At 40.8% G+C, this 20,909-nt stretch overlaps 1 long non-coding RNA gene and 1 other non-coding gene across 2 annotated transcripts; both read left to right on the forward strand.

Moving 5' to 3' along the window:
* The first annotated feature begins 2,469 nt into the window (after positions 1-2,469).
* LOC131243656 (uncharacterized) lies at positions 2,470-4,998 on the forward strand. The gene is made up of 2 exons (XR_009170161.1): positions 2,470-2,763; positions 4,705-4,998. It is a non-coding gene; the product is annotated as an uncharacterized LOC131243656 (long non-coding RNA).
* A 1,547-nt stretch (positions 4,999-6,545) lies between these two features.
* TRNAR-CCG (transfer RNA arginine (anticodon CCG)) lies at positions 6,546-6,618 on the forward strand. The gene has a single exon. It is a non-coding gene; the product is annotated as a tRNA-Arg (tRNA).
* The last annotated feature ends 14,291 nt before the right edge of the window (positions 6,619-20,909 follow it).

Genomic DNA, 20,909 nt, shown 5'->3' on the forward strand with positions numbered 1-20,909 from the left:
AAATCCAGAAAAATGATATTTGTTTCATATACATACCTTCCATGTCATTAGCGGACACTTCCTTGAGTCATTTCATCAAACACTTGGCTAGCAACATCAATATCAAAGTAAGCCAAGTCACCAAACTAGTTTGATTCGAGTTGGGGTTTGATCCGAGTCGAGTCGAGCTTGGGCAACTCGAACTCGGTTCGAAAATTTTCGGTTCGCGTCCACACCTGTGACGGTGTTGTACGTACTAGGTACAGCATGTTTTTTTTCAGATGGTTGGATCTGCCAAACTTGCTCAACTTAAACTCGGTGAATCTGTTCATTCGCCGCACATGGTTGGATCTGCCAAACTTTTAAGGTGCCTACTTTCACGGTGGGACCACCCCATTAGACGGACTACAAGGTAATACCCCTGGCTAGCACACTAGGTGGGGTCACTTTTCATATATGATTGACCTTGTTGGACGGATTGGATACTGTACATGTCCTACACACCAAGTGAGAATCTGTTTCATTATTTATAGAATATTTGTAAATTAAGAAAGTAATATTTATTACTATTAGATAATCAATGATTAAAATATAATGGGTTCAGCCAGACACTGGTATGGTTGGTCCCGTGAGGCGCAAAAATCAAGTGATTGAGCACTAAGGCGGACTACGAATGGTTGAGATTGGAAGTTCTACCATTAAAATCGTTCAAATTGCATGTGGGTCCACTATCATGTATATACATAATCCAAACCAATACTAATAGATTCCAAGGACTAGGATAGTAAAAGATTCACATGCGCATGTGCATGCACATTATGAATTTAAAATTTTAAGCATGATATTTAGGAATTTTAACACGATTCTCTTTCGAAGTTCGGGTGGTGGGACGGCCTTCTCCCGTCTCTTAGAAATGACCAACTCATGTGGAAGTATAGTTCACATGGAACATTTTCATTCTCCTGACTTCGATGTTCTCATTTGAATATTTGCTACTATCACTAAGATCCATACCGACAACCGCTCCACCCTGGCTCGCGCCAAAGGTTTTGGCGTAACTGTCGTGCCCTTCTACTCATTGGGGCATGTTAATTGCTTTGATGGCCTGGTATAGGTTGTGCGCTTCAGCGCTATTCATTTTTGGAGCTAGTTGATTCAGCATGTGAGTTGTCACCGTTAACTATAGCATGGCCCACCATGTGAGTCTTGTACTTGACCGAATTTTAAGTATTAGGATCCATGGTGAAAATGTGAAGATGGATGGTTGGAAATTATGCCTGCGCAAGCACAGTCCTTCGTGGACCAAAATCACAGCCGAGCTCTGTGGGGTCCGCCCGCAAAATATCAGCCAAATCCACAGCTCAGGTAGGCTACACCACAGGGAACAGTGGAGGTGAAATCCCAACCATAGGTTTGTGTGGGGCCACGATGGTGTGTACCTTTGATCAAATCTGTTACTCACGTGTAAAATTCAAAATTAAGCCTGATCTAAAACTCATGTGGTCCACCCTGCGTGAACTAGGAGGTATTATATGGAAGTGGATTGCCTGTGACCCTGGGAACAGAGATATTGCTGGGGCTGTGTGGGGCTTAGAAAGATTTCCACGACGAATCCACTCCGACCATCTGTTTTGCAAGACCACGATAATAAAGAAGTCTGGATCAGGCAGGTCCAAAACTCATGTGGGCCATATCACAAGACATAGTTGGTATTGAATGCGTTGGGGGGACAGAAGTTTTGAATCAGGATGATATTTGTGCCTACAGTTTATTTGAGCGGTAATAACCAAAATGAACGGTTTGGATGGCATATAAACATAATGGTCAGACCCAGGAAGGTTTCAACGGTGGAATTTTCCGTTCCCACTGTTTAATTTGGTGTGGCCTGCCTGAGTCTTGGATCTGCCTGATTTTTAGAATTCTGTCCTATCGTGATCTTTTAAAACATATGGACGGAGTGGATTTGTCACGGACATATCCTTGAGCCCCACACATCCCCGGGCACAGGTACATCTATGTGCCCGGGTCACAGGCAATCAGCTTCTCTGTACATGTGGACCTGGTTTGGATAGTTATGCTGCCACTAACCAGCTGGCCAGTAGTCGGTGCTCTGTGGGCTCCACAACGATGTATTTGTTTCATCCACGCCGTCCATCTATTTTTCTACATCATTTTAGGAATAATACTAAAAATGAGGCTGATCTAAATATCAGGTGGACTACACCATAGGAAAACAGTATTGATTGAATTTTCACCATTAAAAATCTCCTATGGCCCATAGTAATGTTTATTTGACATCCAACCCGTTGATTATGTCATCAGATCTGGAAAAAGTGAAAAAAGACGGCGTGGATGAAACAAATACACCATGATGGGGCCCACAGAGCATTGACCATTGGCTAGGGGCGGGACACTAGCCAAACCCTTTACATGTTACCCAATGGTGTCCAATCAGTTCTTTATCGAGTTGAACTTTTGTAATCTACAGTTCAAATTAAGGTTCTCACGTGATGGACGGAGTGGATTTACAAGAGCCCCTCCGAGCTTGCGTGTTTTACGCGGTGCGTAAAACAGGGGTAGACGATTCTGGTCCGTCCTCTTCGAATATCAAACCCTAGTTGTCGCTCGTTAAAAACTAAAGAAGAAGAAGTGATGGCTTTCTCATCAGCAAATGGTGGAGGAAATCGGCCGGAAAATAATGTAAGTTGATGGAGTTCGGTCCTCTTCTTCCCTTCTCCGGCGCCGTCTGATCGGGTGTCCGTTTTTTCCGTCTCCGTATCCAAGGTACGTGATTCTTCTTCTCAGTGATCACGTTTTCTTTGGGCAGATCCGACGGTGGTGATTCGATCTGTCAATCGCCTCGATTGAAATTCCACGCTACTAGATCTCGGGTGTAATGCGACCGTTTTGGAATCATTCAATGTTCTGTAGTGAGAGATTGTACGGTATACACAAATGGGACCCATGATCTGATGATGGCCGTCCGTGCACAAAAAATCCCCTGATTGGAGATTTCTAGCCGTATATATCTGGCTTTTTAATCGATTATTCGTTGCTGACCTCTCTATGTGGGGTATTTTGGTGCACAGAGCATCCACCGTCTGGACCATAACATCAACGGTTGTGATCGCTGAAAAATTGGGCCCTGTATATTATAGAATCTCTCGGCCCGAGCACTGTAAAATGGCGATTCTACGAAAGTGAGGGATGCTCTTGTCGTTTGCAGTGGTTGCGGAGGATTTTGTGATGATCCGAAAATGCCCCTGTAGTTTGTCATAATCACGGATATGATTGAGCGTATGGAAGTCTTAGTATGGGACAAAGATGTCCATGTTCCTTCCTTGAGAACATTGAAGCGAAGCAAAAGGAAGCGCTTGGATAGATATCGGTTCCTCCATTTTGATGCGATTTTTGGAGGGTGAAATGGCCAAAATGCCCCTTCACCACTCGAGCATTGTGGAGCTCAAATGGTTTGTGTAAGAAATACAGCCCATCCAACAAGTGTGCCCACCATGATGATTAAACGACCCAAAATTTCAGGCTGATGTACTCATCGGATGGGCCACACCATAGAAAACAACATACATGAACTGTGAACCTTAAAATATTTTTAAGTGACCCTAGCCCACTTGATGATTGGATTGGCCTAGTTTCAAGGGGTGGTACGCCTATTGGACGCATTGGATTTTATATCACGCCACATGGGCCCCGCAAATTTATACTCTGCCGCTTTTTTAGGTTTTTTGGGTTGCCACAAAGAAATGATTTCATCTCATTTTCATTAGGCTGAGCGAATGAACCTGACTCTCGTATGAACTAGGCGTGGACTTATTCTTTTGGCTCATGTGCTGAGCTTTGGCCTGAAATTTATAGCCCGAATAACTTTTCAAGCCAAGCTTGGGGTCAATCATTTTAGCCCAACCTTGCCCAACTTCATGTACACGACTTATATCCTACAAATGTCATTCTAATCCTCCAATAAATAACATATGCATGTTGAATGCAGACCATTAATTTTATTCCTTTTTAATGTTTTTTTTTAAAAAATGTATGTGTGGACCACTTGATTAACGGATGGATTAGGAACATCCCTGTGGGAATAAGGATTTTATTTATTTTCGGGTTGAGCTTGATTGGGCCTGGCTCCTACTAAGTTTTTGGGCTTGGGTCCGCTATACTAGGCTCATGCCAAGGTTGGGTGGAGCTTGGGCATAGGGCCTTGAGTGTCTAGGTTGGGTCTAGCTCAAACCGACCCATTGCCAACCTTACTAGTGTATTTAGGAGGGGGAGAAATGTAAAAGTGGCTAAAAAGAAAAACCATTATTAGAGATTTTAAAAAATAACCAATTTTTTTTATTAACCAAACATGGTTAAAGAAAGTTAACTTATTATTATTTTTACTTAACCGGTCATTGGTGTATTGAAGCAGCTTTTTAATTATGTATTAGAGATGATGGTTTATATAAATTATGGGTTGCCAAGATTATTTAAAATCTTTCCCTAACTTTCTAATACATAATTACTTTTAACTATAATAATAATTTAACTAAAAAAATAATTACTTTTAACGAAAATGAGATGTACTCATTTTTACGTGGCAACCAATCGGGGTCTTAGACTTTCAATTAATGCAGGTTTTTTCTTTTAGTGTTTATTATTATTATTTTATGTTTTACGCCCACACACCCACACGAGCACTCACGCTTATTCTCAGTGTTGAAACAGAGTATGTCTACCACTGAGTCATGGAGCTGGTCCCAGGCATTTTTTAGTTAAATCAAAGATGTCAAAGAGATTTGTAAGCGTGGAAATGGTTTTCCATTTCTATACTTTTCCTCGAAAAATGTGCAAAGGATTCTAAATGTAGATTTCAAACGTATATATCAATAAGATTATTATTGTAAAAATGGTGATTATGGATCCTCAATGGTGCTCGCTAACTTGTAATTGGAATGTGCTAGAATCCAGACTGTCCATTTGGGATATTCTATTTGGAATGCATTAGAATTTTTTAGTATATTCACATGACTTGAATTGATTAACGAAATCAACTTTAATATCTGGAATTAGCATAGATATATAATATTTAGGCTGAATGATTGTAATAAGTCCATTGAAATATATATTCTAACAAAAAATAAGGAAGTTTCAAGCCTCAAGTGCGCAACGAATGATCACAAATGAGCAACTTACCATGATTTTTGACTGTCCATTTAGATGGCCAACATTTTAACAATTTGGATCATTTGGTTGATGTGATTTTAGTGTTGCAGCTAATAATTGAATTGTTTTGGGTATCATCAGTGCGTCACGTATACGACAGATTAGTATCATGGTGACACCTTTGTTACACGTGTAACGCTCCTACTTTTATAAAAGACTCCCACTATATCAGAATCACAACAAAAATATGGAATTTCAAAACACACCCAGCGCCTATTTGGTTTTTCAGCTATTGATGTAATTACTTGTAAATAAGTCATCATTAGTTGTCCTTGTAATTACAACAGTTGGGTTGTTCGCAGTTTCCAAGTATAAAGTTGAGATGTGTGCCCACCATGATGTATATGTCTTATGCATGTCATCCGCCCGCTCATTTTAGGGCATGAGCCCAAAAAATGAGGCAGATCCTCCGCTTAAGTGGACCACACCACAAGTAACATTGGAATTTGAATGCTTATCGTGGAAAACCTTTTAGGGGCCACGAGTTTTGGATCAAGCTGATATTTATGTGTTACCCTCATCGATGGTTGAACGATCTTATCAACAGGTTCGATGACAAATAAATATCTGTGGGTCTAGGGAGGTTTTAGCTTTCAACTGCTAATGCTTTCAAGACCACTTTTCATGTGGTGTGGTCCACTTATGCTTTGAATCTGCCTCAATTGTGGGCTCAAGTCTTAAATGAGCTGATAAAAAGGATGGACAGTGAATAACACACATATATCACGGTGGGACCGCATGTTTAACTCGGAATTCAACCGCTTGAATTCATTCATGCCATCACAAAAATGTTGAAATCTCTCACCTTTTTCTTCCTCTTTTACAAACAGGGTTAAAAGTCATTATCAACATTTTACTCCTATTTATGCTTTTCATTATCTCATATTTTTTATTTTGGAGTTGATATCTCTAAATATAGGATGCTTGTTTGAATGGAGAGGGAATTGGTGCAATGGACAGTGGAGAGGGAATTGGAGCTGTCCATGTGTATCATATTCATTGTTGCAATGGGCAGGGGAGAGGGAACTGGAGCATGCTTGTGTTTAAATGGACCACAATTAGAGAATCACACTGATTGGACCATCCAATCACAGTTAAAACTGGTCGTGAAAACATAACATTTAATTGGAAAATGGGTGATATCGGTGGCTTGGATATCTGATTGGTGTGATTTCTGAGACATGGACCATCCAAGGTCTGGGTCACTAGATGGGTGGTCCCGATTTACCAACCTCTTTGCCACGTGTATGGTGTAAGGTGGGTTGCATGGATGGTTAGTATGGACCAGTCCGCTTGGATTTCTCTTTAAGAAGGAAACGTTGACCGGAAAAAGCGGGGAAGGAGATCGCATAGCGGAGTGGATATCGCGTTAGACTCCGAATCTAAAGGTCGTGGGTTCGAATCCCACTGCGATCGCCTCAACATCTTCCCTTTTTAACGAAAAAAATCTTATTGTAGTCCGCGGACTACTGAAGCGAGTTCATTGTACGCTAGTTGGACCACGCGTGCGGATGATCACTGTCGTGGTCCCACCATTAACAGGCCAAAAAAGCCATTTCAGCCTTGCTGTTTTAACGGTGAGTTTTCTATTCCTACCGTTTCATGTGGCAAGGCCCGCTTGACTTTTGGACCTGCCTCATTTTTCGGCCCATGTCTCAACATGACCTACCAAAACCGATGGACGGAGTGGATGTCATACGGACATGAAGGTGGGCCCCACTTTCGCTTAAAGGGGCGCCCTGTAGGCTGGTTACAGGAAAGTTGGTGAACAGCATGAACCTTTCACACGTGCGGTATTGGTTCGTATCGGGAAACTAGGTTTCAGAAGTCTCTGCGAGCCTGTGATCTTTGGGATCTAGATGGGATGCGTCTGGTGAGTAGTATCCATGCAGGGATCACCATCCGAACGGCTCAGATTTAGACACGTACCAAATCTCAGTTAAATTCCAGATGCGGGCGGAGGGTATTTGTTTATTCATACGTGCCGGGTCCTGCTTTTGAGCAAACGTACAGTTTGCTGGCCCGCAAGATTTGCTAGATGTGGGACCATATTCAGTTGATCCAAACGGTCAAACTGATAGGTTCATGGTGGTTGGGGGTTTGTCTAGTGATATTCGTGATTTAAAGCGAGTAGCTTTGTCTCTGGGACTGCAAGGGCCCTTTTTGGTGTTGCTTCTTGCAACTGGAAATCGATTATGAAGAAGTGCATGTTTACATAAGAAAAAAATATCCTCGCCAAGGCTTCAATGGTGAGTATCGAATCCCCGGTGTTTCATGTGGTGTTGCCCACTTAAATCTTGGAAACGGATTGGCTACTCCCCTGCCACTAGCCCGGTGGCTGGTGGTCGGTGCTCTGTGGGCCCCACCATGATGTATGTGTTTCATCCATGTGGTTCATAAATTTTTACAGATCATTTTAGGGCTTGATAGAAAAAATGAGAGGGATATTAATCTTAGGTGGACCACACCACAAGAAAACAAAAGTGATTGGATATCCACCATTAAAATCCTCCTAAGGCCCACTGTACTGTTTATTTGACATCCAATCTGTTGATTAAGTCATACAGATCTAGATGAAGGGAAAAAACAAAGATTAGCTTGATCTAAAGCTTTTGTGAGCCCCAAAAAGTTTTTAATGGTCGACGTTCATTCAACACTGTTTCCTGTAATGTGGTCCACTTGAGATTGGGATATACCTCATTTTTGGTCTCATATCCTAAAATGATCTAGAAAAATGAACGGCAAGGATGAAACATATACATCATGGTAGGGCCCACAGCACCGACCACTAGACGGAGTGAATGTTGGATCTACTTCATTTGAGTCATACCCTAGCATGAAACAGCGGAATGGATGGACGGAGTGAATGTTGCATGGTCATAAATCATTATGGGCCATAACTACACTTGCAGGCTGTTGGAAAGTCAATGTACATGCCATGAATTTGCTATCATGATACGTAGGTCTGAGATCATTTTTTGGAAAAGCACCACTACATTGACGCCCTAGCCCAAGAGTTAAGTTGATCCACTGGTCAAAGTCGACTACGGTTTGAAAAACAAATAGACGGCTGTAAAACACTTGGGCTAAGGTTTTCTAACCCATCCATCTGTCTCTAGTATTGGATCCTACTTTCTGAGTGGACCATATTAATTTTAAATAAAACATGGTTGAATCAACCCGTGGATGGATGTAGTCTCGGACTTCCAATTAGAGAGTTTTTTGTTTTTAATTTTAAATTGACTAAGTAACTAACCAACCAAATACACTTAAAAAAAGGGATTTTTAGAATTAAAATCAGAAAAACACACTTTTTCTTCAAAGTAATAAAGGTCCTGATATTGAAATCAGGCCTTCGTTGAATTTTCTTTTCGACTATCCATGGTAGGCCATTGATCAAAGGGTCCGGGACTTGGCATTTCGGGACATTTTCCTAACGTAGTTTCTTGTGGTTTAACACATGGCATGCTTTTGGTGGGTGCAACCTGATTATGGGCGGTCCACATTCGGTAAGCGTAGTTAAAATGAGCAACTGTTCATATCCAACAAGCCAGAGATCTACCAATTCAACGGCCAGGATGGAGCGATGTCCCACCACCGGACGGATGGATGGATGGATAATCGCAGGTGCACGTTATAATTGCAGTAATCACCTGTGGAAATGAGGCACATGTGTGTGATGCTAGAAACACTAATCAAATATCAGTCCCTACCGTTCAGATACTGTCTCAAAAATCGGGTCAATACAATCAAGATGTTATGTGCACAAAACAACTGAACGATCAGGAGCCATTGATCAATGGTCCAAATTCGATGGACATATGTGAGCCATGTAAATGGTATTATTTTCGAGAAATAGTATCTGCATCATTGGAATAATAAAAAATTCTGATAATCTGGTGGAGCGTGACAAAAATAGGTGGGCACTTAGATTTCAAATTAAACGGTCCAAATTATGGGTCCAAAAAAAATTACGGTTATTTTATCATCTGATTATCGAGTTGGCGGACATTTATTGGACGACAGAAAATGAAAAAAATAAATAAAATCCAAAGGTTTTATTTAAACAAGCAAGTGTCCACTAATAAGAGGATTGGATTGCTCGACCAATCTGATTTTAGCACTGTAACTTGAAGCAGTGGATCCGCACTTTAGTCCGTTTAGTTGGACTTAACGAATGGCACTTGTACAAATTCTGAGTGCCTGAGTATCAATCGTCATATTTGCCAGAGTATTAAATATCTCTCCCATGTTTCACCATCTATTCCTCGTTTCCACGTATGGGACCAGCCACATGGCAAAAATCTGCGGTGATCGGTACCGTTGATTTGGTCAGCAACAGCGTTATACCAACGATGCAATGGGAGTAGAATACGGTAGCCAACCATTTGTAGCCCGCAAGGGAGATTATTGGAGCTACGGTCCAGATTAAGCCTGAAATTTTTACAATAACGAGATGATCGGAGTTGTCAAATCACCTAGATTTTTGGCATTGAGCACATCCATGCAGTGGCCCACATATCAACGGCCGTGATCACTGGTCATGTGTGCCGAGTTTACGATGGGTGACGCCAGCTCATAAGCATGCATCCAGATAAATGTACACGTGGCATGCATACGACTCAGAACTAAACTCTTAAATCTTGGGCCCCACTTTCGATGGGTCAAATGTTAAAAATCCATACGAAATTGATGACCTGTCCAGCTGATTAGTAGACATATAATGGACGGATAGGATGAAATATTTTCAGTGGTCCAATTTCAACAAATAAATGTCAATTACTTAATCCGATCTCGGTGTCATGATTTATGTACAGTTGTTTCTAATTTCACATCTTAAGTTACATATCTGTCACGTGGACAAAGCTGGGTGAGGGATTATGGATCACCAGAGTATCAAATTACTAATTGTCTATGGTTAAGATTCCTGTGTTAGTTTTGCTCCATTCAAAAAGTGGTGATGACTTTTCAAACGTATGCATTGCGTGGTTTTACAGTAATCCAGACCGTCCAAATTGCTGACCGAACTGTGTTTGTAGCATAATTGATAATTGGCGGTGAGAAGATGATACTATCTGCATTGCGTGGTTTAAGGACTCTTTCGGACTGTCGTGATGCATGTGTTTTATCCACACCGTCCATCTGTCTTTCCATTTCATTTTAGGGCATTAGCTCAAAATTCGAGCATATCCAAAGCTCAAGTGGAACGCACCAGAGGAAACAGTGGGGATTGAATGCCTACCATTGAAAACTTCTTATGGCCACAGAAATTTTGTACCAATCTGATATGTGTTTTATCTTCATCCATGTCTTTGTGACCTTATGAACGGGTTGGATGACAAATAAACATCACCATGGGGCCCTAGCAAGGTTTCAACGGTGGTCGTCATTATTCCCACTGTTTCCTGTGGTGTGGTCCACTTGAGCTTTGGATATTCCTTAATTTTGGGATCAGGTCTTAAAATGAGCTGGAAAAACGGATAGACAGCATGGATAAAACACATACATCACAGTGGGCCCCACAGAGTCCTTACACCACGTAGCTGTGGTGTTGGGTTCACCACGCAATCCGTGCCACGTGTATGGAGGATGAATCACCACTCCAAAACCAACATAGGAGTCTAGCCCTATCATGGAATTATTGCACCTTTGGTCTTGTCCCTTTGGTTAGGCCCACCAAATGAACAGTCTTGTGACAGTACATTTACGTTTTGAATGAGCCATGCATGAACATCTTCGAGTGGGGGCTAGACTTTTATGAAAGTTCAGCACCCTTCTAAAATTGATGATGAGTAGTAGTTGGTTGACCATTCATGTGGTACAACTGCATCTGAATTTTTCCATTGAATTTGAACCACTCAGTACGTTCTTCTTTTAACCGTCCATTTGATAAGCACCAATTGATCGGTTAAGATTGCTCTATTGGTGTGATTTTTGAGCCATGCTCCTTCCGCAAATTGACCAATAATTCGGATGGTCCGGTTTGCCGTACACGCGGGCCACTCCACTTGATAGCCACCAGTTGGTCGGTTGGGATTGCCATGTCGGTGTGATTTTTGAGCCATGCTCCGTCCACGAGGTGACCAATAATTCGGATGGGTGTGTATAATTTCTGTGGGCCCACATTATTGTATGCGTCTTATCCATCCGTCCATCTGTTTTACAAGGGCCCACCTTATTGTATGTGTCTTATCCACCCCGTCCATCCGTTTTATCAGATCATTTTTAGATATAAGCCCAAAATTGAAGCATATCCAAAGCTCAAGTGGGTCACACCACAGGAAACAGTGGGGATAGTGACGTCCACCATTAAAACCTTCATAGGGCCCGCCGTTATGTTTATTTGTCATCCAACCTGTTCATAAGGTCACACAGAGATGGATGAAGGGAAACCAGAAATATCACCTTGATCCAAAACTTTTGTCACCCGCAAAAAGTTTTCAACGGTTGGCATTCAATTCTGTCTATTTCCTATGGTGTGGTCCACTTGATTTTTGGGTATGTCTCAAATTTGGAATTATGCCTTAAAATGAGCTTGTAAAACGTATGGACGGCATGGATAAGACACGCATCATGGTGAACCCCACATAGTTTACTCAGTACTTAATCCGCGTCCTAGGATGGTCCGGGTAGCCGTACATGTAGGCCACATGTACGGAGGTTGAGTCGCCACCATTTAAAATTGATTGAGCCCTGTCCGATTGGTCCAGTGAGAGTGTAAGGCCCACCTTACACATGATTTTTGTTGTCTTTGGCTACCGACTAATTGGATTTGGACGGTTTGAATGAGAGTGCGTGATCTTTCATACTCTTCTGGACTACAACTGGAAATGCTCCGGCGCTCTCAGAGCTTGTAGTGCTCTAAATGTGTTGGGATAGTTAGATAATCCAATCCATTCATCTAGACTGTTCATCTCATGGGCTACCCTGCAAACATCAAGACCGTTTAAAAAAAGGTCCAATCAAAATTTTGAACCATCTATTTGCTAACTTGTTTTATAGATTGCTTATGATTCTGAATAGGGATGTAAATGGGCTGGGCTCGGGCCTGCAAAATCAGAATTTTGAATAAGCCCCGCCCAAAACAGTTCAAAATCCGGGTCAAGACCAACCCCAGTCTCGGCCTATTGACAGCCCTAATTCAAGAAACACTTTTGGTAGACCATTGAAACCATCCCATCCATGGGTTTGGAAAAGAATGGCTGTAGAAAAGTAATTTTTAAATCAAGGATGGATTGAATCATTTGATCACTGCCATTTTTCGCATGTAGCCCATGAAATGTGTGTTGGATTTAATGGACAGTTCAGATCAATTGATTTAGCTGTCCAAGTGAGCCTATCCAATTACTAGTACTCTATAATTTATTAGAGCTGTCTTTTCCCTTATTTTCTTTCTTACTTCTTTCCTTCTTCTTCTTTTTTATTTTTATTTTTTTATTTTATTGATTTATGTCAACCTTCTGGATTAGATGTGAACACAGTTTTGATCTATTATTTGATGATATTTGGTGCAACTAAATCAAGCAAAATGAGAGATGATAGGTGGAGTCGGAAGAATGGGGATCATTTAAAGTTGACTTCTACAATAGATATGGTCGGTGATAATTTTATTTAAGTGCTACATTATAGAAAATTCTATGTATATTTTATTGAGAGAATCATAAAATATATACAAGTGGTTGTATTAAACCGATCTTAGAAGATAATGTAGGATGTAAAACTGGCCTAGTACAGGATGTAATATAATCTATCCTACCACACTCTCTCTTTACTCAAAACTCTTTTATCCTTTCCTTTTTCTTTTCTTTTTTTCTTTTTTTTTTTTAACTTACACCCACACACACCACAATGGACACCCAGACCAATGACCTCAGTATTAAAACTCTGCATTAACCATTTTTTTTTAAAAATAAAAAATAAAATCTATGGTAAAGAAGCTTGTGTAAAGATGAGAGTGATGGATAGCATGAGTAATTAGCAGACAGGTTTGCAAATTAAGTGTTGATGATTTAAAAAAACAAAACAAACTTGGACCAATGACTTTGGTGTTGAAACTCACAAAGTCTACCATTGAGTCATGCTCTCCTCAAACTCAAGGTGCTCAATAAGTAGTAGGGTTTTAAATGTATTAACAAATTTATTTTGAAAAAATATATATATACTTCTATGGTGAATAAGTTTGTGCAGAGATGAGTAGCAAACAAGAAGGTTTGCAAAATGAGTTAATGATTGCAACAACAAATTTAAAAATAAATGATTGCAACAACAAATTAAAATGAGTTAATGATTCCAAGAGACAAATGTTGGTGCCAAATGCCTTCATATTGCATTCAACAGCAACATATGTCAAACTTGAGGGGCAAATGTAGACCGTAGACAAGGAAATATTAGCTTTAAATCAAAGATAGATGATTAGATTTGGATGCAATTACAGGGGTTTTAATCGACAAAATACAGGTGTATTGAAATTTGTAAGAGTTACAATCAACAGCAACAATTGTCGAACTTGAGAGCCGACAGTGGTGTTGGAGATTATTTCATAGGAAATAATTTTGGAAATCAGAAAATAAAATTATTTTTTAAAAAAATCACACTAAAGCACGCATATATGTGTGTGTGTGTGTGTGTGTGTGTGTGTGAAATGTTACTATGAGGTCGACCTCATGGGAACTTCCCATGAGGTCGAGCTGAGTGGGCCCCACCGTGATGTGTATCGGACATCAACACCGTGCATTTGATGGGTCCCATATGGGTTATGGGATATCCCAAAAATCAGCCGTATTTGGAACTCAGGTGAGCAATACCATCTAAAACGATGCAAATACATGCCTAAATCATATGGTTTAGCCCACATAAGTTATGGATTGACCTGATTTTTAATCCCGTGGCCCATCATGGAATGGTGCAACTAACTGATTGGGTAGATGTCGGATGCACATCACAGTGGGGCCCACTCAACTGGACCTCATGGGAGACCTCATTATACCATTTCCACACACACACACACACACACATCACAATCAAGGATCCACTAATCTCGTTGGATATGGGGATCCACGGAAGCCATGCCCTATCTCGAATGACCTGTAGCCTGCCACGTGCGCATGGTATTATATGGAATTAGGTGGGATGGAATTGCATTTGGTCCCGCCCAAATTCCTTTGGGCGTTTGGAAAGGTTGGGATTAGGTAGGATGGAATTGCATCGGTCTCATAGAATTGCATTTGGTCCTTGCTAGATTTCAGTGGATTTTGAAATCCATTATACATGTGGGCCCCACATTGATACGTGTTTATCCATGCCGGCCATCCGCACACACCATTTACATGTGACATTCTGGTTATATATGTGTAAAAGTGACAGACATCCATTGTGAATTTGGTTCGTTGATTACAATTCCATGGTCCACCAAACATAATCTTGCTTAATCTAGTGTTTTTCCTGTTGTAAGAATTTCATCCCAAACATAGGATTGGATGACCAAAATACCATAGAATTTCCGGACATGCAATCATTGTCCTATAATGGTGTTAATCCCATCTAATACAATTCAATACCATTTAATCCCATAGACCAAAGACACCCTTAAGGGGTCGTTTGGCACCATGGATTTGGGGAGATTTCAAATTCCCTAGTTGTTTGACAGTATAAAGTAACCAGGGGTTTCAAATCCAAGGGTTCAAATCCCCTCAAAGAAGGGGTTTGAAATCCTGCAGTGAGAGCTTGAATTACACCTAAAATTCTTTTAATAGATGCATGTGTAGCATTTGTGTCACCATACTATTATTCTATTGGGCACATGACCCACTAATGATATCCAAAAACAATTAGATGATCAATTGCATCACTATAATTACTTAAATATGATGATCAACACCGTCAAAACATTGTCCATGTAAATCAACGGCTAAAAATCGTTGGTTAGTCATTCAGACATGATCTTGTGCTTGTGACCCATCCGAGACTTGAAATTTCATCATTTTCGGGCAAAAAATATATTTCAAAAGACTTATTACAACCATTGTGTCAAACATTACATTCGTCACTAATTAGAGATATTAAAATTAATTTAGTAATTAAATTCATACCCCTATGAATATACCACGCATAGCTACTTTTGAATTAAAGTTAATTCCCAATACAAGGTACCAAACACAAAGGGAGAATTTCAAATTCAGGGTCTCCAAACCCAGGGGTTCCAAATCCACACTCCCAAACAGGCCCTAAGGCTCCTCCATGTCAGCCTCTTATAATTGAGTCGTGATTTAAGAAGGGCTCCTTATGTGACGAGGCCGAGCTTCGTGTTAGAGATTCTACTGGACTGCACGTGTTAGAGATGTTGACCATTCATTAGTAGGGAGCACTGTCAGCATGCCATGGGCTGACAATAGCGTTGGTCGATTAATCAGGCCGGTCAAATTTGAGGGTGCCTGCTAACATGTGCCCAAAAATAGGGCCGACTGCTTGTGTTAGTGATCCGGGCCATTGACTAGGTGTGTACACTGCCAACATATCATGGACCAAAAATAATATTGGTCCACTTATCAGGTGGTTGAAAAAAGGCCCACAGTTCAAATTCAATGTACACGTGTGACTTAATGAGTTTAATACTTTGCTTTTCGTACATGTCATATTTAGGTTGTGCACTGTCTAAAGAATGGCCCATTGGCCATATCTCTGACCGTGTGCCATCCGTCCTAGGAGTGCACATGGAACCGGTAGAATTGGTAAACCGGATCAGAATCAGTTTGGTCCGGTTCTAAAGTGTACCGGTTCCGGTTCTGAAAATCAAAGAACTGATTAGTTCGGTTTGGTTCTTCATTTGGGAGTATGTAGAACTGAACTGAACTGTGAATCGAATCGAAGAACCGAATCGTCGAACTAAACTAGGAACCGAATCAGGATTGGACCATATATTTCAAAAAAAAAAAAAAACTTTCTTCTTCTTCTCCTCTCTCTCTCTCTCTCTCTCTCTCTCTCTCTCTCTCACCCACTGGACAGCCACCTTCCGCCCACCGGCCAGGAAGCCACCGCCCCAATGATCCTCTCTCTCAGTCACTGCGAGCCTGCGACGCGGCCTCTCTCTCTCTCTCTCTCTCTCTCTCTCTCTCTCTCTCTCTCTCTCCCGGAACTATAAAACCGATCCGAAACCGAACCAGTTTTAACAATCCGATTCCAGTTCCAGTTCGGTTCTAGGGTACTAACAATCCAGTTCCGATTTTCCTAGAACCATTAGGAACGGTTCGGTTCCAGTTTCACCCTAGAACTAGACTGAACCAACCTATGTGCACCCCTAATCCATCCCTGACATGCAGTGCATCCCTGCAGTCTTAATCTCTGTTGGGCCAACATGATGACATGATGTATGTGTTATATCCACTCCATTTATTACGAGCTCATTTTAGGGCATGAGCTCAAGCATTAAGTAGATCCAAACCTCAAGTGGAGCACACCACAGGAAACAAGGGGGATTAAACACCCAACATTAAAAATTTCTTAGAGCCTAAGAAGTTTTAGGAGTCACTTGGTACCATGGTTTTAGGGGGATTTGAAATTCCCTAAAATGTTTGGCACCATAAAGTAATTGGGGGGTTTCAAATACATAAATTTCAAATCCCCTCAAAGAAGTGGTTTGAAATCCAAGGTGTAACCTAGGAGCCTAGGATTACATCTAAAATCCTTCCAACGGTCTCATGAGTAACATGTGTGTCACTAGGCTATTAATCTATTAGGGCACATAGCCCATTGATGATATACAAAAACAATCAAATTATCAACTACATCACTATAATTACTTTAATATGATAATCTGTCGTCCAAATATTATCCATGTAAATCAATTGTTAAAAAATGTTGGTTAGTCACTTGGATGTGATCTTGTGCTTATGGCCCATTCAAAACTTGGAATTTTATCATTTTTTAGCATAATATATGTTTGAACGGGCTTATTACAACCATTGTATTAAACATGACATATCTACACTAATTAGAGATATTAAAATTAATTTAATAATTAAATTTAAACCCCATAAATATATGTATAGGTACTTTTGGATTACATAGGATTCTAAACCTAGGGTGCCAAACACAAGAAGAGGATTTTAAATCCAGGGGGTTCTGAATCCAGGGTTCCCGCCTAGCCCTTAAGTCAAGGGGATGTTTGTGTTTTCCCTTTGTTCAGTCGAAATGGGAGGGGATTAGGTGAGACTTTGGCCTCACCCAAGATGGTGTGGCCATTACTGTGGGGCCCACCTTAATGTGCGTATTCTATATCCATATGTCTATCAAATTTTTTTCTAATCATTTTAGAGCATTATCCAAAAAAAGAAGCAAATTGAATTAGTAGGTGGACCATGCCATGGGAAACAGGGGTGATTGACCATTAACTGGCTACAAAACTTTTAAACTAAGCTGGTCTCTCTCTTTCTTGTGTGTGTTTGTGTCTATATATATATATATATATATATATATATATATATAATAATGATCTTGTGTGAATCATACCGCAATGAATTTATGTACGAGCCTTTATGTAAGCCGTAAGATGAGGAGGGCGGCTAAGATTCAGCTGCATTGAGAGAGAGAGAATCATTTGAAAAAAAAAAAAAAAAACTCTCTCCCCCACTCATGGAGAGACTCTTTGAATTGTAAGTGAATTTCATGCAAAGTCATTTGTTGAAAGATCCTGTGCAAGGATTCTGTGTGGGGCCACTATGATGGTTGTGATAAATCCAACCCGTCCATCCATTTTTTGAAATCATTTTAGGACATGCGACAAAAAATGAGGAGGATCCAAAACTTAAATAGGCCACATGAGAGGAAATGTGGCTACAAAAGTTTTGTATCGATTTAAGTTCTCAGTGTTTTCATTTCATCTCAGTGAAAATGACTTTATAAACGGTTTGGATGGAATATAAACATCAAGGTAGAGCCTAGGACGGTTTCAACGGTAAGTATTCATTTCCCCGATGTTTCATCTCGTATGGCCCACTTGAGTCTTGGATCCTCCTCATTTTTGGTAAAATATCCTAAAATGATATCTAAAAAGGAATGGACTGGTTAGATTTCACACAAACATCACAGTGGGCCACACAGAATCCTTGCTCAGGATCTTCATGGGAAAAGATTTAGGAGAAAATCTGCGGCCTCTGGAGTTGGAAAACGGATTGGCTACTCCCTTGCTACTAGCTAATGGCGGGTGGTCGGTGCTATGTGGGCCCCACCATGATGTATGTGTTTCATCTATGTCATCTATCTGTTTTTCTAGATCATTTTATGATATGAGACCAAAAATTGGGTATATCACAATCTGAAGTAAACCACGTTATACCAAACAGTGTTGAATGGACGTCGACCATTTAAAATTTTTTGGGGGCCATAAAAGTTTTGGATCAAGCTGATCTTGTTTTTCCCTTCATATGGGTTTGTATGACCTAATCAACAGTTTGGATGTCAAATAAACAGTACAGTGGGGCCTAAGGATGATTTTACTGGTGGATCTTATCAACCAATTGGACGGCAAATAAATTATATAAAAACATTAAGGCACCAGGCGTACGGCAAACAAACACTACGGAAACATTAACGTGCGCCGTTAGAAGTTCAGTCACCACTGTTTCCTCTGCTATGGTATACTTGATAATTGGGTCTGGTTCATTTTTTATATAATGCCATTAAATGATCCGAAAAAACAGATGGCCAAGGTAGATACATAATACACACATCAAGGTGGGCCCCACAGTAAGGGCCGCACGATATAAGGTGAGTAGCGAGACTGCTACTGAAGTGACGTCACCATTCTGTGGACCCCACCATGATGTATGTTTTGTATCCACGCCGTCCATCCGTCTGGTGAGATAATTTAGTGTAAGATCCAAAGAATGAGTCACATTCCAAGCTCCAATGGACCCCACCAAAAAAACAGTGGGGAGAGTGACGCCACCATTAAAAACTTCTAAAGGCCACAAAAGTTTTCGATCAAGCTGATATTTTTTATTTTTTTTTAAAACCTTTTTTAATGTCTTTTCTAACTTTTGAACAGGTTGGATTTCGAAAAAACATCCTGGTGGGCCTTAGGAAGGTTTTAACGGTGTGCATCAACCTTCCCACTGTTTTATGTGGTGTGGTCCATTGAAGCTTTGGATCTGCCTCATTCTCTAACGGGCGCTTTAAGAAGGTTTCAATGGTCGACAGCAATATCTCCACTGTTTCCTGTGGTGTGGTCCACCTGAGATTTGAATCTCCCATCGTGTTTGCGCTCATGCCCTAACATGAGCTGGCGAAAATGATCTACAAGTCAGATATACACATGCATCATCACGGCCCACACAAAGCATAGTGCTGCAGTACCATGAGCTTACCGTACTCCACCAAATTTCTCGCTAATCTGTTGCATGTGAAGGAAATCTGAGCCGTTAAAATAGTTTTCCTTATCATGGATTTCCTGGGGTGAAATTCAGACCGGTCCACCTACTGATCTTATCGGTCTCACTTTCGAGAAAGATGATCTTCACAGTGGAAATTATCATTTTCGTGGTACCGATTTCCTAGAGAAGTAGCATTCTGGTGGGGAAAGGTGGTACGCACCACGAAGTGACCCTTGCCTGGAGGTGATCAGAACTCTTTTTAAAGGTCGAAGGAAAGCGTACTTTGAATATTTCAATTTTCAGGAACTAAAAACGCCGGCGTAATTTGCGTTACTATCACGTTGGGTTGTCACTTTTTTTAAAAAAACTCAGCGGCAAAGACGCTACGTATATAAGATCCACACTGTACATCGGGTATATCACCCCGTGTTTCATTTCAATCGCAACAATCAGGCTAATTCAATACTTCGGTGGGCCACACCATAGGGAACAATATAAAATTACACCTAAAGCCTCTAAATTCACATGGCATGGCCTACAATAGTTTTTGAATGGTACAGATGAATGGATTGAATGACATAAAAACACGATGGTGGATCCTACGCAAAGGTAGTGGTAGAAATGCACATCCCACCTGTTCTGTATGGTGCGGCCTACCTGAGTTTTGGATCATCGTGACGCTTGGATTCCAAAGTGAACATGAGGCAACTCACTTGATGAACGGAGTGGATCTCATAATAGTTACACCCACGTGGCACTTTGTTGGCCAAACTGACGCCTACAGCGTACGTACGCGAGCCACGCTAGCGCGATCCTTCCATAGAGCTACTTGCTAATTACACGCTCCGCACAGGTGACCAAGTTCACACATGTACTAGAGCCTGGCCGTTCATCAGGTATGACTGGGTGTTAGGCTGGTCCACTGATCATGTGGGCCCACATATTCATAGTTTCTGTATGTGGGACCTTTAGGGGTCGTTTGGCACCATGGATTTGGGGGATTTCAAATCCTCTGCTTGTTTGGCATCATAAGTAACAGGGGTTTCTCTCAAAGAGGGAATTTGAAATCCACATTTAGAGCTTGGATTATATTTAAAATCCTTCTAACAGTTGCCTGTGTAATATGTGTGTCACTGGAGTATTAAACTATTGGGCAGATGGCCTACTAATGATATTCCAAAATAACTAGATTATCAATTGCACCGGTGTAAATTACTTTAACATGTTGATCAGCGCCGTCTAAACATTGTCCATTTAAATAAACAGTTAAAAATCGTTAGTTAGTCACTCGGACATGATCTTGCGATTGTGGTTCATCCGTGACTTGGAATTTCATCATTT

Source organism: Magnolia sinica, chromosome 4 (assembly GCF_029962835.1).
Source record: "Magnolia sinica isolate HGM2019 chromosome 4, MsV1, whole genome shotgun sequence".
Taxonomy (NCBI): domain Eukaryota; kingdom Viridiplantae; phylum Streptophyta; class Magnoliopsida; order Magnoliales; family Magnoliaceae; genus Magnolia; species Magnolia sinica.